The sequence below is a fragment of the Diabrotica virgifera genome, chromosome 1 (assembly GCF_917563875.1).
Source record: "Diabrotica virgifera virgifera chromosome 1, PGI_DIABVI_V3a".
Lineage (NCBI taxonomy): Eukaryota > Metazoa > Arthropoda > Insecta > Coleoptera > Chrysomelidae > Diabrotica > Diabrotica virgifera.
Window position 1 is genome coordinate 263867529 of NC_065443.1, and position 16436 is coordinate 263883964.

Consider the following 16436-nt stretch of genomic DNA (forward strand, 5'->3'; position numbering starts at 1 on the left):
TTAAGTCGTCAGTCCATCTTATAGGCGGTCGACCGACGCTTCTCTTGTCTTCTCTTGACCTCCATTCCAGTAACCTCTTCGTCCATCGCCCATCTGTCGTTCTGGCTATGTGTCCTGCCCATCTCCACTTCAACCTGGCTATCCTTTCGATGACGTTAGTCACCTTTGTTCTTCTGCTAATTTCTTCGTTTTTGATTTTGTCTCGCATTGTTATTCCTAACATTGACCGCTCCATTCTCCTAACATTAATTGCTCCGTTCGATAGTTAATAAACCGAGGTTATTTAGCCTTGTTGACGTCATTGTTTCTCGCAAGTAATTCTTGATTGATTTTAGCTTCCCAAAACTTCTCTCACATGAAGCAACCGATGCAAAAATGGTCATAAACAATTTTAAGGCGACCAAATTTGGGAGAGATTCCATAAAATCGCATTCCACAATGAATTTTAAAAAGTCTACAGCTAACCTTTTAGATGCTGTAATATTGGCCGCTTGTAAAAGTCTTCTAAGCCTTGGTATTTCTAGAAGGAGGTCTTCTTCTGATACCTCTTCATGGTAAAAGTCACAAAATGTTGAAACAGCTGATTTCAACTGTTTACTGTTCGTGGAAAAGCAAAGTGTGTGTCTGCACAGCCTCGAACAATGAAGCCATATGAATGTACTGATCTGGTTTCGAGTTCAACATTGAATGTCAAAACATTTCAACATAATATTATCTTTTTGAAGTTCGGCTCGAAGTGTAGAGTTTTTAGGTAGAAATGTCGTCGTCCTCATATTTTGTCGTTGCAAAATCTATGTATTACTTTATTTTATAATATGATTACGTTTTTTTTTTCAATATAAAGACGAAGTGCCCCTATTTTGGTCGCTGATTGATCAATGCCTTTAATTATACAAAGCGGGCATAAGGCTATGTGCAGCACCTCTGGTGTATAAATTTTCTTGTTGATGAGAGAATTTGTAAATTGAAGGAACAACACTATAAAATGTTCTGCCAATACTTTAACTGCAGCCAGCATAGTGCGCAGTGACTGAGAACTCCAACGCGTTGTGGAAAGTCGCTTAACAGATGTTTTGCTGTGTTTAATAAGCACTTCCTAGCAGCTAATGGAAACACATAAAAAACTTAAAAATTGCTTCTTCAGTTCTGGAAAATGTTACACAAGATGTGTTTTGTGCAAAAGAGTGCTGACCACATAAATGAATTAAATGATCAATAGATCCGAGGAAAATGGCCTTTTTGATTTTTGCTTTAATAATAGCTTGTATTCCTCCATGTACGCCGCTCATAACAGCTGCATTATCGTATCCCTGTGAACGGTATTTCATAATATTTCTACACCATCAATTTCAAGCTTCTTGAGAATTTCGTTACTTAGATTAACTGCTTTTTTCCTTTTAACTGAAAAAAATCCAAGAAATGCTTCTTAGACCTCGACTTCTCTCGGTTTCGTCACAGAATAAAGAGGAACAGTAAAATTTCTTCTACATGTAGGCACTTTGATCTCAAGAAGTACTACCGAAAGTTAACCGGTACGTAGCAATGCGAGAGTGGTACTCTAGCGGTCTAGCGACTGGGAACCTTGCGCGTTCGCCATGCGCCTTTTTTACTTCTTACTTCTTTACTTCTTTTTACGATTTTACTTCCAATTTTTCTCAGAGCAGTTCTAGTGTCCCTATTTATACTGTGGTTTCGTGTGTTCACAAAATAATATCGAACTTTAGATTGATACGTGAGTAAAGTCACAAATTAATTATTTAAATCATTAATGATTTAAATCATTATTCTTTTGTGATCGGGTCTCTCGGGTGTCACCCCTGAAGGGGTGACACCCGGGGCGGACCGCCCCCCCCGCCCCACCCTAGCTACGCCACTGATAATGGTGATTATAATAAAAACAAACGAAAACTTCTGTCGCCTGTTGCCTGGAGGTTGCGCTTTATAGATAGTGGGGCCGTCCAATAGATATAATCTCAAGGACACGTGGCTAGTGAGTGTTTGAGCAGTGTTGCCAACCTTCAAGCAAGCTATTTCCATCAACTTAGGGTTCATTAATCACGTGATGTCTTTTTTGGCATTTTTTAACCCCCCACCCCCTTGGTGATACATGGTGAGGTTTAAGGCGCCAACCACCCCCACACCCCTATATCACGTGTATTTTTTAGTATCTACAAAAAATCTATTTTTAGGTATTTATAAAATACACGTATCTGTAAGTATCATCTAATCTTAGTATACAAAATTAACACTAGGTACTGAAGAATTAAAACTGACCTAGCAACCCTGTTTACCCATGTATTCAGTGCCAAAACAGAATAACTGACAAGACTACCAAGTACCAATTCATCAGATAATTTATTACATCATGTACAGACTAAAACCTCATAAATAATAGGAGACGGCGACAGGGTCAGTATTCCTATTGGAAACACATGGTAAGAAACAAGACACTTCGCAAGCGTCCCTTCTTATCTTAAGAATTTAAGATAATTTACCATGAAGAGTAGGTATCTCATGTCGCTTTTAACATTAGCATCCAATATTAATAAAACTATTTATTATAGAAATTTAGGTGTAAGGAAAGAAAATTAATGTGTTGTAGTATTGTAAAATATTGTGAATGAAAAATTAATTTTTGAAGTTATACTTCTTTACGGGCGTAATGACGGTGAATTTTTATATGGTAAAACCTAGCGACCGGGCGCATGCGCATTATAACTTTGTTCTGATTGGATGTTCAAATGACATGACAAAAATTATCCAATATGGCAGCTGTGGCACAGCTGTGGGACTGTGGTTTGGTTATAATGTATGGTTGTTGCGTTTTAAAATTTGTTATGGTTATACTGCCTTTTTAAATAGTTTTCATATTATATTTTTGGACTTATTTACATAGAAGAGATGATTGTTGCATGCCAATGTGAAAGCCCATCAAACTGTGACTAGTATGAGTGCCGCAGATCTCGCTTATTCAAAGCTAAAGAATCTTACACTGGTAAGTGTTTTATAAATAGTTGATCAAATTTTGTTATGATATTTGAACATAGCCACTTTGCACGATGCAAGTGATTGCGAAATTTATTAGTCGTTATACGGGCTCCGATACCTACCTATTTGAACATACCAAAATACATAAGTAGTATGTAATACTTTTATTTACATAATTTGATTACCATTAAAATTTCTATCAATATTCACCTAATGTATTGTTTTCTTACTCTATGTTTTGTTGTATTTTTTCAATTCTAAATCATTTCAATTCAAAATCAAAATAATTTGATTTACATAAGTTAAAAATGTCAAAAGTTTAATCCGTTTAGTTAGTCGATCTTCGCACATAATGACAAACTGTCTCTGTGGCGAAGCTTTTAATGCGAGTGAACCCCAATACAACGCAAATACCAGCCGCGTGTTAAGTTGGTTCGAATCCCAATAGAAACTTTTATTTTTTTATTTTTTTTATACATTTTATGATTGTAAGTATATTTATTATATAATTTTATTTTCAGAAAATACGTATTTAATTAAAAATTTTTCCGACAATTAATGTTCAGAAATCATTTGTGGCATTTTTAATGTGTTTGTGTGTGTTTTATTCTTTTATTATTTTAATTTTTGGCACAGTTTTAATAAAAATGTTTGAGAAGTAGTAAGTATAAATTAGTCTAATATTTAAATAAAATATAAATAAAAAGTATATTAATTTCGTTTATAATCATATAATCATATAATATAAGTAACTTCTTACGTGCGTACAAAGTACACACACATTCTTTTTGAAGTGAAAACTTCTTTAGGGACGTTGTGCACTTTCTTTGGATAGGGGAAAAAGCATTGAACTCGCGACCGTCATCGCGACCCTCATCGCGACCGTCATTGCGACCGTCATCGCTCATGCTATATATTATGTGTATGCATATATACATTGTGTAGACGTATTTAAATTTATAATAAATGTAAAACCTATTTTACGATGGGGAAAAAAGATTAATTTCGCGACCATCATAGCGACCGTCATCTCTTCGACGAAATAAATTTTGTATATATACGAGTATATTAATTTATTATGTGTATGTATATAAATTGTACAGAAGTATTAAATTTAAAATAAATATAAAACCTATTTTACGATGGGGAAACAAGATTAATTTCGCGACCATCATAGCGACCGTCATCTGTCCGGCGAAATAAATTTTGTAGGTACAATATATATTTTATGTGTATGTATATATAAATTGTGTAGAAGTATTAAAATTTAAAATAAATGTGAAACCTATTTTTGGATGGTGAAAAAGGATTTATTTCGCGACCGTCATAGCGACCGTCATCTCTTAGGCGAAATAAATTTTGTACGTGTATTTATTATCTGTATGTATACATAAATTGTGTAGAAGGGGGAAGAAGGATTGATTTCGCGATTGGCATCGCGACATCGCTTCGACGAAATAAATTTTGTACGTATATTATCATAATACAGGGTGTAACAAAAATACAGGTCATAAATTTAATCACATATTCTGGGACCAAAAATAGTTCGATTGAACCTAACTTACCTTAGTCCAAATGTGCACATAAAAAAAGTTACAGCCCTTTGAAGTTACAAAATAAAAATCAATTTTTTCCAATATATCGAAAACTATATGAGATATTTCATTGAAAATGGCAATGTGGCATTCTTATGGCAGTAGTATCTTAAGAAAATATTATAGTGAAATTTAGACATCCCATAAAAATTGTATGGGGGTTTTGTTCCTTTAAACCCTCCCAAACTTTTGTGCACGTTCCAATTTAATTATTATTGTAGTACCATTGGTTAAACACAATGTTTTAAAAACTTTTTTGCCTCTTAGTACTTTTTCGAAAAGTCGAGTTTTTATCGAGATATTTTGAATATTTGTCAAATCCACCACATATTTGTATATGGTTAAGTACGATTATGGAGACTTTGTAATAATATGAAAATTTATTTATTTACATTTTTAGGTATATTTTGAACCATATTAAAAAAGAAGCCACATCTCGATAAAAGGTGCCTTATCAGAAAAATACAAAGAGGCAAAAAAGTTTTAAAAACACTGTGTTTAACTAATGGTATCGCAGTAATAGTTTAATTGGAACATACACAAACATTTGGGGGGTTTAAAGGAAAAAAAACCCCATAAAATTTTTATGTAAACATATTAAAAAAGAAGCCGCAACTCGATAAAAACTGTCTTATCGAAAAAATACTAAGAGCCAAAAGAGTTTTAAAAATAGTTAATTTAACTAATGGTACCACAATTATAATTTAATTGGAACGTACACAAAAGTTTGGGGGGTTTAAGGGAACAAAACCCTCATAAAATATTTATGGGGTGTACAAATTTCACTATAATTTTGTTTTAAGATGTTCCTGCCATAAGAATGCCCCATGTCCATTTTTAATAAAAAATCTCTAACAGTTTTCGATATATTCGAAAAAATCGATTTTCATTTTGTAACTTCAAAGGGCTGTAACTTTTTTTATGTGCATATTAGTACTAAGGTAAGTTAGGTTCATTCGAACTATTTTTGGTCCCAGAATATGTGATTTAATTTATGACCTGTATTTTTGTTACACCCTGTATACGTATAATAATAGTAATATTATCTATTTTCTGATTGAACTCACGAAATGTAAATTGCTTGTTGAAGTGAAAACTTCTTTAGGGACGTTGTGCGATTTTTGGATAGGGGAAAAAGCATTGAATTCGCGACCGTCATTGCGACCGTCATCACTTATGCTATATATATTATTTGTATGTTTATGTAAATTGTATAGAAGTATTTAAATTTAAAATAAATGTAAAACCTATTTTAGGATGGCGAAAAAAGATTTATTTCGCGACGGTCATAGCGACCGTCATCTCTTCGCCGAAATAAATTTTGTACTTTTCTATATTACGTGTACCTATACATAAATTGTATAGAAGTATTTAAATTTAAAATAAATGTAAAACCTATTTTTCGATAGAGAAAAAGGATTTATTTTCGACCGGTCATCGCGACCATCATCTCTTCGGCCAAATAAATATTTTGTACGTATATGTATTGAAGTTAAAACTTCTTTAGAGACGTTGTGCACTTTTTGGATGGGGAAAAAGTATTAAATTAGCGACCGTCATCGTTTCGACGAAATAACTTTTTGAAGTGAAAATTTCTTTAGGGACGTTGTGCACTTTTTAGATAGGGAAAAAGTATTGAATTAGCGAACGTCATGGCGACCGTCATCGCTTCGGCAAAATAAATTTTTAAAGTAAAAACTTGTTTTGGGGACGTTGTGCACTTTTTAGATGGGAAAGAAGTATTGAATTAGCGACCGTCATCGCTTCGGCGAAATAAATTTTTGAAGTGAAAACTTCTTTAGGAACGTTGTGCACTTCTTGGATGGGGAAAAATTATTAAATTTGAATGGGGAGAAAGTAATAAATAAGCGACCGTCATCGCTTCGACGAAATAAACATTTGCAGTGAAAACTTCTTTAGGGACGTTGTGCTCTTTTTGGATGGAAAAACGTATTAATTATCGACCGTCATCGCGACCGTCATCGCTTCGATGAACTAAATTTGTAAAGTGAAAACTTCTTGAGGGACGTTGTGCACTTTTTGGATGGGGAAAAATATTAAATTAGAGACTGTCATCGCTTCGACGAAATAAATATTTGAAGTGAAACTTCTTTAGGGACGTTGTGCACTTTTTCGATGGAAAAAGTATTAAATTAGCGATCGTCGTCGTTTCGATGACATCAATTTTTGAAGTGGAAACTTCTTGAGGGACGTTGTGCACTTTTCGGATGGAGAAAAATATTAAATTAGCGACCTTTATCGCTTCGACGAAATAAATGTTTGAAGTCAAAAATTTCTTTAGGGACGTTATGCACTTTTTGGATGGGGATAAATTACTAAATTAGGGACCGTCATCGCTTCGACGAAATAAATATTTGAAGTGAAACTTCTTTAGGGACGTTGTGCACATTTTGGATGGGGGAAAAGTATTGAATTAGGGACTGTCATCCATCGCTTCGACGAAATAAATATTTGAAGTGAAACTTCTTTATGGACGTTGTGCACTTTTTCGATGGAAAAAAAGTATTAAATTAGCGACCGTCATCGCTTCGATGAAATCAATTTTAGAAGTGGAAAGTTCTTGAGGGACGTTGTGCACTTTTTGGATGGGGAAAATATTATATTAGCGAACCTTCATCGCTTCGACGAAATAAATTTTTGAAATGAAAACTTCTTGAGGGACGTTGTGCACTTTTTGGATAAGAAAAAATTATTAAATTAGCGACCGTCATCGCTTCGACGAAATAAATTTTTTAAGTAAAAACTTTTTTAGGGACGTTGTGCACTTTTTTATGGAGGAAAGTATTGAATTAGGGCCGTAATCGCTTCGACGAAATAAATGTTTAAAATGAAACTTATTTAGGGACGTTGTGCACTTTTTCGATGTAAAAAAGTAATAAATTAGCAACTATCATCGCTTCGACGAAATAAATATTTGAAGTGAAAACTTCTTGAGGGACGTTGTGCACTTTTTGGATGGGGAAAATTATGAAATTAGCGACCGTTATCGCTTCGACGAAATAAATTTTTGAATTGAAAATTTCTTTATGGTCATCACTTCGCTGAAATAAATTTTGTACATATATAAATTATGTGTATGTATACATAAATAGCACAGGGCATACGCATCGCGTATATCGTATATGATATAGGTACAGCACTTCTTTTAGGATGGGGTAAAAGCATTGAGCTCGTAATTTATATACTATAAGAAGTTTTCACTTCTGTCTGCACTCCCACGAGTGCCTTCAATTTTTTTTTTATCAGTCACACCAATGCCGCTTTCGATTTTTGAACACCTCCGACGAAAAAATAAATACACGTGATGGTATTACTACACTCCCCACCCCCTTGTGATGTTTCGTGATTTTTTATGGACCCCACCCCCCCCTTTTCGAGCCTCACGCGATTAACCGACAGCCCCTTACCTGAAAAATTCCCACTTCATTGTGCGGTTCACATTATTCATGTCCAGTAATCCAGTGAGTTAATTCAGTACGTCGTATAGTGCTGGACCTGGACTGGATCATATCGTTCACATTATTCCAGTCATTCAAAAGTTGTAAGATCGGTAACACTGTAGTGACAATGCTTTAATGTAATAAGCAATCACTGGATTGGCTATAATAGTTCACACTATTTCAGTGGCGCTGGCATGAAAGTCCAGTCATAGGCGCCCATACACACGGGCAGGGGGGGCCGTGGCCCCCCCTAGCTTTTCGGGAAAGAACAAAAATTAAATTTATATTACATAAACGTATTTTTGTCAAAAAATTATTGGATAATTTTGAGAGATAAATTGGAAACAACATATTTATTAATAAAAAAATTCACATATTGGGTAATTAATAGTTTAACAGAAAATCTGTGTGTCTGCGACAGCGGTCTATGTATATGGAATGTGCATAATACACATTTCGCACAGTCACGGTATGCTATTAACGAAAACATTGAAAGAGATTAGAAACTTGGGAACAGAATATATACTGTAATCGACACCCAAAATTACAAATTAAATGAATTATTTATAATACTGCAAAGAAAATCATATCAGCAAGAAATCCGATCTCTGACCGATAATCACTAATGAGCCATTTGTCGTTAAGAACTGGCACTATAAAGATAAAGTGTAAAATCTGTGAAGTGATTATATTTGTTTTCTATATTAAGTTTTCTGTACACCAAATAGAACCATATTATTCATAAGCAGAAATAAATTCATATTGAAAAATCATTTTAAAAATTGATTGAACATGTCAAATTTTGCTTTGCATAAGTATTTTTTTAGTAAGTAGATTATTTTAAAGTGTACATTATGATGAACAGAACAATTTTATTTAAATGAAAAACAGGTGATCTTTCATGACGAATGAGTGTTATATACAGGGTGTCCCAAAAGTAGCGGAAAGGTCGAATAATTCGCGAAATGAACATCGGATCGAAAAACTGAAAAATATGTGTTAAATATTTCTCAAAAATCTATGCGATGACACTAAACAAGTCCACCACTTCAACCCCTGTATGTGGAGCGGTGGGTAACTTTAAAATCTTAAATGGAACCCCTAATTTTTGTTGCAGAATTGGATTTTCCTTGTAAAAATAAGCAAATTTTATTCGACAGGTAAAAGGGGGAGAAGTGTACTTTTGAAGTGTGTAAAATAAATAATTCTTAGCTGAGCGCTTTCGGCTTATAAAGACATCTTCGGAGCTATGGTTAAAATGGTTTTGACTACTTCGGAGCTATGGTTTTGACCATAGCTCCGAAGATGGCTTTATAAGCCGAAAGCGCTCAGCTAAGAATTATTTATTTTACACACTTCAAAAGTACACTTCTCCCCCTTTTACCTGTTGTCATAAGTGTGTACAAAACTATTTCAGTCTTTAAATTTTATTCGAACCATTTTGCGAATTGTGGATAGAGAGCGCTATAATCGGAAAAAAACAATACCAAAAATATCGTGATACCATAGCAAAATTATAGAAACGGTTTAATATCTCGAGAAATATACTTCCAAATGAAAAACTAAAAACACGTGTTTAATATTTTTCAAAAATCTATAGAATGACACCAAACAGGATTTTTCATTCCACACTCTGTAGGTGGGGGTGAGAGTTAACTTTAAAATCTTAAATAGGAATCCCTGTTTTTTATTGCAGATTGAGTTTCCTCCTCAAAAAATAAGTAACATTTATTCGAAACTTTTTTAGAATTGTTGACGGATGGCGCTATAATCGTAAAATGCGATTTTTTTGCGCCATCTATCAACGATTCTAAAAATGTTTGGAATATATGTGACTTATTTTTTCATAAGGATTCTAAATCAGCAAAAATAAAGGGAGCTCCTTTTTAAGATTTTAAAGTAAAAACTTGGTTCGACACATACTCATGGTTAGTCTACCCGCCAAAGTTGAAGGCAGAGCTTTGCAGGCATTGTATTCTTTTCAAACGGGTTTTAAAGAGAAGCGCAACTTTTGTGGTACCCATGACATTTCCATTTCAAAACTTGGTCTAGGATTTAAATGTATGAATAATTTCTCGCAACAGGGTTCAAACTAGGTTTTTTAAATGGTTTAAGCTACAGTAGACTCCCTCTATATCGAGAACTGAAATGGTGGACTAATTATCTCGTTATAAGCGGATCTCGTTATATCAAACAACAATAATATGACGCCTTGTTTTGATTTATTTATTTAGTTTATTAGGTGTCGATGGTCAACCTGAACAGTAAACAATGAGACTTCGCCGTCATAAATTGTAAATTTCCTATAATATTCAATATCGGTCGATAAACAGGCAGAAGTTTATTACAGGTGGCCGAGTTTATTACAGCACTGGCCTCGATAATAAGACAGATGTTAGCCATTACAACGCTAAAAACAGGTAAAGACACGTATTCTTCGATTTCAATTTTCCTCGTTGTAACCAAATATGCCTCGTTATAGAGCGTTATAGTTCAATAGGAATTTCATGGGACACCTAATGTACCTCGTTATAAGCGAACCCTCGTCTGTATATGTATATTGGCATCCGAAATATAAAAATGTAATGTGCAACATCTTCACGTTTGGCCCCCCCTAAAAATTTTTATATGGGCGCCCTTGAGTCCAGTCCATCGTAGCTGCGGACACTTTTTGATTAGAGTTTTCAACTCTCGCGTATAAGTTTCATAGTACCTATCCACTTGTAGCCATCGTAGCTAAACGCATCTTGTTTAGTGTTTTCAACTCTCGCAAACTCTTATTATATTAATCAAGTTTATTAATACTAAAGAAAACATCCTTGATTCCTGTGGTAATTAGTGACATTTAAACTGTAAACAGTGCTCTCGTTTGGTCTGTCGCTGACTAGACTAAATTGTACATTAAATCTGTGGTTTAAATATAAGAACTTTACGCTAAAACTTTGACCAGATCTTAATTTAGTTATAGTAACACAGTTAGTCATTGAATTACATATTTCGCACTATGAGTGCAAGAGTATTGCAACTCAAAAAAACTAAATGTGGAGATAATGAATGTTTTAGTTTGGCTCAAATTTTTATCTTTTTTTACATCAACCGTATTAATGATAGAATGGTATTGTGAATTAAAACAACACATTTAGAGTGACTCATTTTAGTTAGTGTTTTTAAAATAATAACATAATATACTGATAATGATATATTTGAAGTTAAGATAGTCTTGCACCGGAGTAATAATACACATTTTGCCATATACGATTCTAATTTAATAAGTTAAGATACTCTTGCACCCGAGTAATAATACAAATTTTGGCATATACGATCCTAATGGTAGGGGAGCCCAAGCGGAGATTTTTGCAGTTACTCGAGCGCGTCAGATTATATATTGGGAGAAACCTGGTACCCTGCAGATGTACCTCTACCATATATTGGCTCTTAACACAGGGGCGTTCGTTAAGGGGGCCCGAAAAAAAATTATATCCTTAAAAACACTCGAAATTGTCAGATTAAGATAAGGTAAGTTAAGTACATGCAAAAGAGTGTATATTTCAAAAATCTGACGAATTGATCGGGGCGTAAGGAAATGGGAGGGCCAAAAAGTTTCACAAAAAAAGCGAATATTTCGCGAAATGAACGTCATATCGAAAAACTAAAAAATACGTGTTCAATATTTTTCAAAAATATATCGAATGATTCAAAATATGACCCCTCACGGAGAGGGGTGGGGGTAATTTTATATACAAATCTCGCGATATTTCGCAAAATAAACATCAGATCGAAAAACTGCAAAATATACTTATTTAATATTTTGAAAAATCTATCGAATGGGATCAAACAGGACCCCCGCGGCGGTGGGGTGGGGGGTTACTTTAAAATCTTAAATAGGAGCCCATATTTTTATTGCAGATTAGGATTATTTACCTAAAAATAAGCAACTTTTATTCGAAACATTTTTTTCTAATTATGGATAGATGTCGCTATAATCGGAAAAAACGATAGTGCGAAATGGAGAATTAAATTAAAAAATAAAAAGTTCCCACCAAAATGGAAAATTTTACTTAAGTTTTTTTGGTTTTAGGACCTAATGTCGTTATTCGTAAGTGGGTGTAATACTATCACATTTTGATATAAGATAACCAAATTTATTACCGCGTTCGGCAATTAGATGTAAGACTATCATATTTCCAATGTGATAGTCTTGCACAAAAAAGGATAAGCCTTATACGCGAATACTATAGTATCTTAACTTGGGAATTATACCATGAAAATTAATTTTTTTGTTAAAATAGTTTTGCCCTCATATAAAGTGCTATTAATGAAACATTTTCCCCGATTATCTCAAAAAAAGACTTACGATAGTATTGCACTCATAGTGCGATTTGTTAATGCTTGTGTTATTTTGTTGAACAAATCTTTCATTTATTTCTACTATATGGAATGGCTGACAAATCATTAACTGAGGAAGAGTTACACACACACACACACACACACACACACACACACACACACACACACACACACACACACACACACACACACACACACACACACACACACACACACACACACACACACACACACACACACACACACACACACACACACACACACACACACACACACACACACACACACACACACACACACACACACACACACACACACACACACACACACACACACACACACACACACACACACACACACACACACACACACACACACACACACACACACACACACACACACACACACACACACACACACACACACACACACACACACACACACACACACACACACACACACACACACACACACACACACACACACACACACACACACACACACACACACACACACACACACACACACACACACACACACACACACACACACACACACACACACACACACACACACACACACACACACACACACACACACACACACACACACACACACACACACACACACACACACACACACACACACACACACACACACACACACACACACACACACACACACACACACACACACACACACACACACACACACACACACACACACACACACACACACACACACACACACACACACACACACACACACACACACACACACACACACACACACACACACACACACACACACACACACACACACACACACACACACACACACACACACACACACACACACACACACACACACACACACACACACACACACACACACACACACACACACACACACACACACACACACACACACACACACACACACACACACACACACACACACACACACACACACACACACACACACACACACACACACACACACACACACACACACACACACACACACACACACACACACACACACACACACACACACACACACACACACACACACACACACACACACACACACACACACACACACACACACACACACACACACACACACACACACACACACACACACACACACACACACACACACACACACACACACACACACACACACACACACACACACACACACACACACACACACACACACACACACACACACACACACACACACACACACACACACACACACACACACACACACACACACACACACACACACACACACACACACACACACACACACACACACACACACACACACACACACACACACACACACACACACACACACACACACACACACACACACACACACACACACACACACACACACACACACACACACACACACACACACACACACACACACACACACACACACACACACACACACACACACACACACACACACACACACACACACACACACACACACACACACACACACACACACACACACACACACACACACACACACACACACACACACACACACACACACACACACACACACACACACACACACAATCGCCGATACTGTACCTATGGGACGAGGAAGATAAAGAGAATCCACAAGAAACTGCTGGCACAGACAGTAAGTATGTTGATCAATGTAGTGACCACGTTTCTTAGTCGGAACAAGAAGAAAGTGAATCTAAGGAAGATTTAGGGCAGGTGCAAGTATTTTTCACGACGACAAAATAGATGAAACTTCAAAAGATTTGGAGAAAGCAGAATTAATAACATTTTACATTGTACAAAAATAGGGGTAGACGATTGTGAGTAACTTTGTGCTAACTATAATTTTGGTAGTTGAACAAAAAGATGGATGTAGGCTGTTTCCTCCCAGGTTTTTAAATGTAGCTGCCAATAATGCCTTTATTATAGCTAAGTCAAATATCAACAATACAAAACCGATTCAAAGAAGAATGTTAAAATGATTGACAAAAAAAAACAAAAAATTATACAATCACATCAAATAACAACTAAAGTTGGTAATACTTTTATTTGTAAAGCTTATATAAAAGAGATTTTGTATTCAGACTGTATTGACAGAGGTTGAGCAACTTAGAAATACATTTCTTTTATATTATTAATCTAATACTTACCTACTATATTATAAATAAAATTTTACATTTTATTTTAAAACAAACAACTCTTTAAAACCTAGAACACTGACAAATACAGTAAGATAGAACAATTCCAGGAATATTATATAGTTACCAATGAAGATCACAATAAAGATGCACCAGAAATAAACAAACCAAGGCACGTTGAATGTTACAAGGAGCACTCCCAAACTATGATCTAAAATGTATAGATTGTAAATCCCAAATCATGATTTACAAAGTTTATACTTTGTAAATAATGATTCAGGAGTGCTCCACGTAACATTCAACGTGTCTTGGAAAGGGCAGTGCCCCGGGGCCCCCGCTGGGCCCTCCTTTGGTTGGCCGTGCATAGATTTTAACGAAGAAAATAAAAATATGTATTTTAAAAGCCGATTCCACAATTTTAAAAAGACCTTACAGTGGCACCCTAGACCTCAACATAGAGTTGAGGGGGATAAGCCGGGGCCCCCGAGACCTTAACATAAAAAATTTAAATTATTACTTAAGAAATTAGTTATTTCGGCGTAATAAAACCTAAAGTGCCATTGGAAGAGGAGGCCCGGGCTAAGCTGGGTCCAGGGCCGTGCCGTGCTATGATGCGGTGAGGCAGCCGCATCAGGCGGCATCACTAGGGGGGCGGCATAATCAGTAAAATCTAATATAATAATGGATAATTCAACATTATTGGAGAAAAGTTTTGAAAAGAATTAGAATTTTGGCCTCACAATGTTTAGCTTTTTGTGGAACAACTGATCATTTGTTTCAACCTAATAATGGAAACTTTTTTAAGTTAGTACAATATTGCTCTCTGAGTTTGGTCCAGTAATGGAAGAACACATCAGGATAGTTCAAAGAGAGTCTGATATATGATTTGTGATTTTTAAGCAACAGTAGACAAGATGATTTGAAAAGTTTAGCTGGTAATATTATTTTAAACGGAATTGCCGAAATACCAAAAATCGCACAATATTTTTCGATAATCGCCGATTGTACCTTCCCAAGACTTAAGTCATATTGAACAGCTCGCATTGACGATAAGAGTTGTCGCATTTAATTCTTGTTAGAACAAATATAATATCGAAGAATTTTTTATTGGTTTTTTTGAAGCTAGTGATTTAACCAGTGAAGGCTTAACAGAAGTTATTTTGACAAATTGGGAAAAGTTGGGCTTTGAGTTAAAATTACTTAGAGGACAATGCTATGATAACGGAACCAATATGAAAGGAATAAGAAAGGATTTGCAAAATAGAATATCTACTTGAAAAATATCCGAGGGCGCTTTACGTGACCTGCGCCTGCCACTCTTTAAACTTAGTCATAATTGACGCAGCCAATACGCATAATAGTCTCCTTCTACAGAAACAACAACCTTTTTTGTATTATACAATAGCTGTGCACTTTTTTCTGGTTCTACAAAACGTTGGGAAGTTCTGTAAAAACATGTTTCATAACTAACTATAAATCCTTTGAGTGCTACTAGATGGTCAAGTAGAATACATGCATTGAAATCTTTACGATTTCAATTTTCGAAATCCTTCGAAAATAAGGATACCTTATTCGAAATAATAAAAGATATCAACAAAGATCCACAAACTAAAGTCCAAGCACGAGGATTAGCAAAAAATTTTAAAAATTATAAATTTATATGCGGTGTAGTTCTTTGGCTTGATATTGTATTTCATATAAATTTAGTCTCGAAGGTGTTATAACATGTAACTATAAATTTGTCAGATTGTGTAAAAATGTTGTCGGAAACTATAGAAAAAATGAAAAGTTACAGAAAATCTGGTTAGAGACTAAATGAAAATTATTGTCAATAAAATTGCAGAAAATCTTGATATAAGTTCCGAATTTACA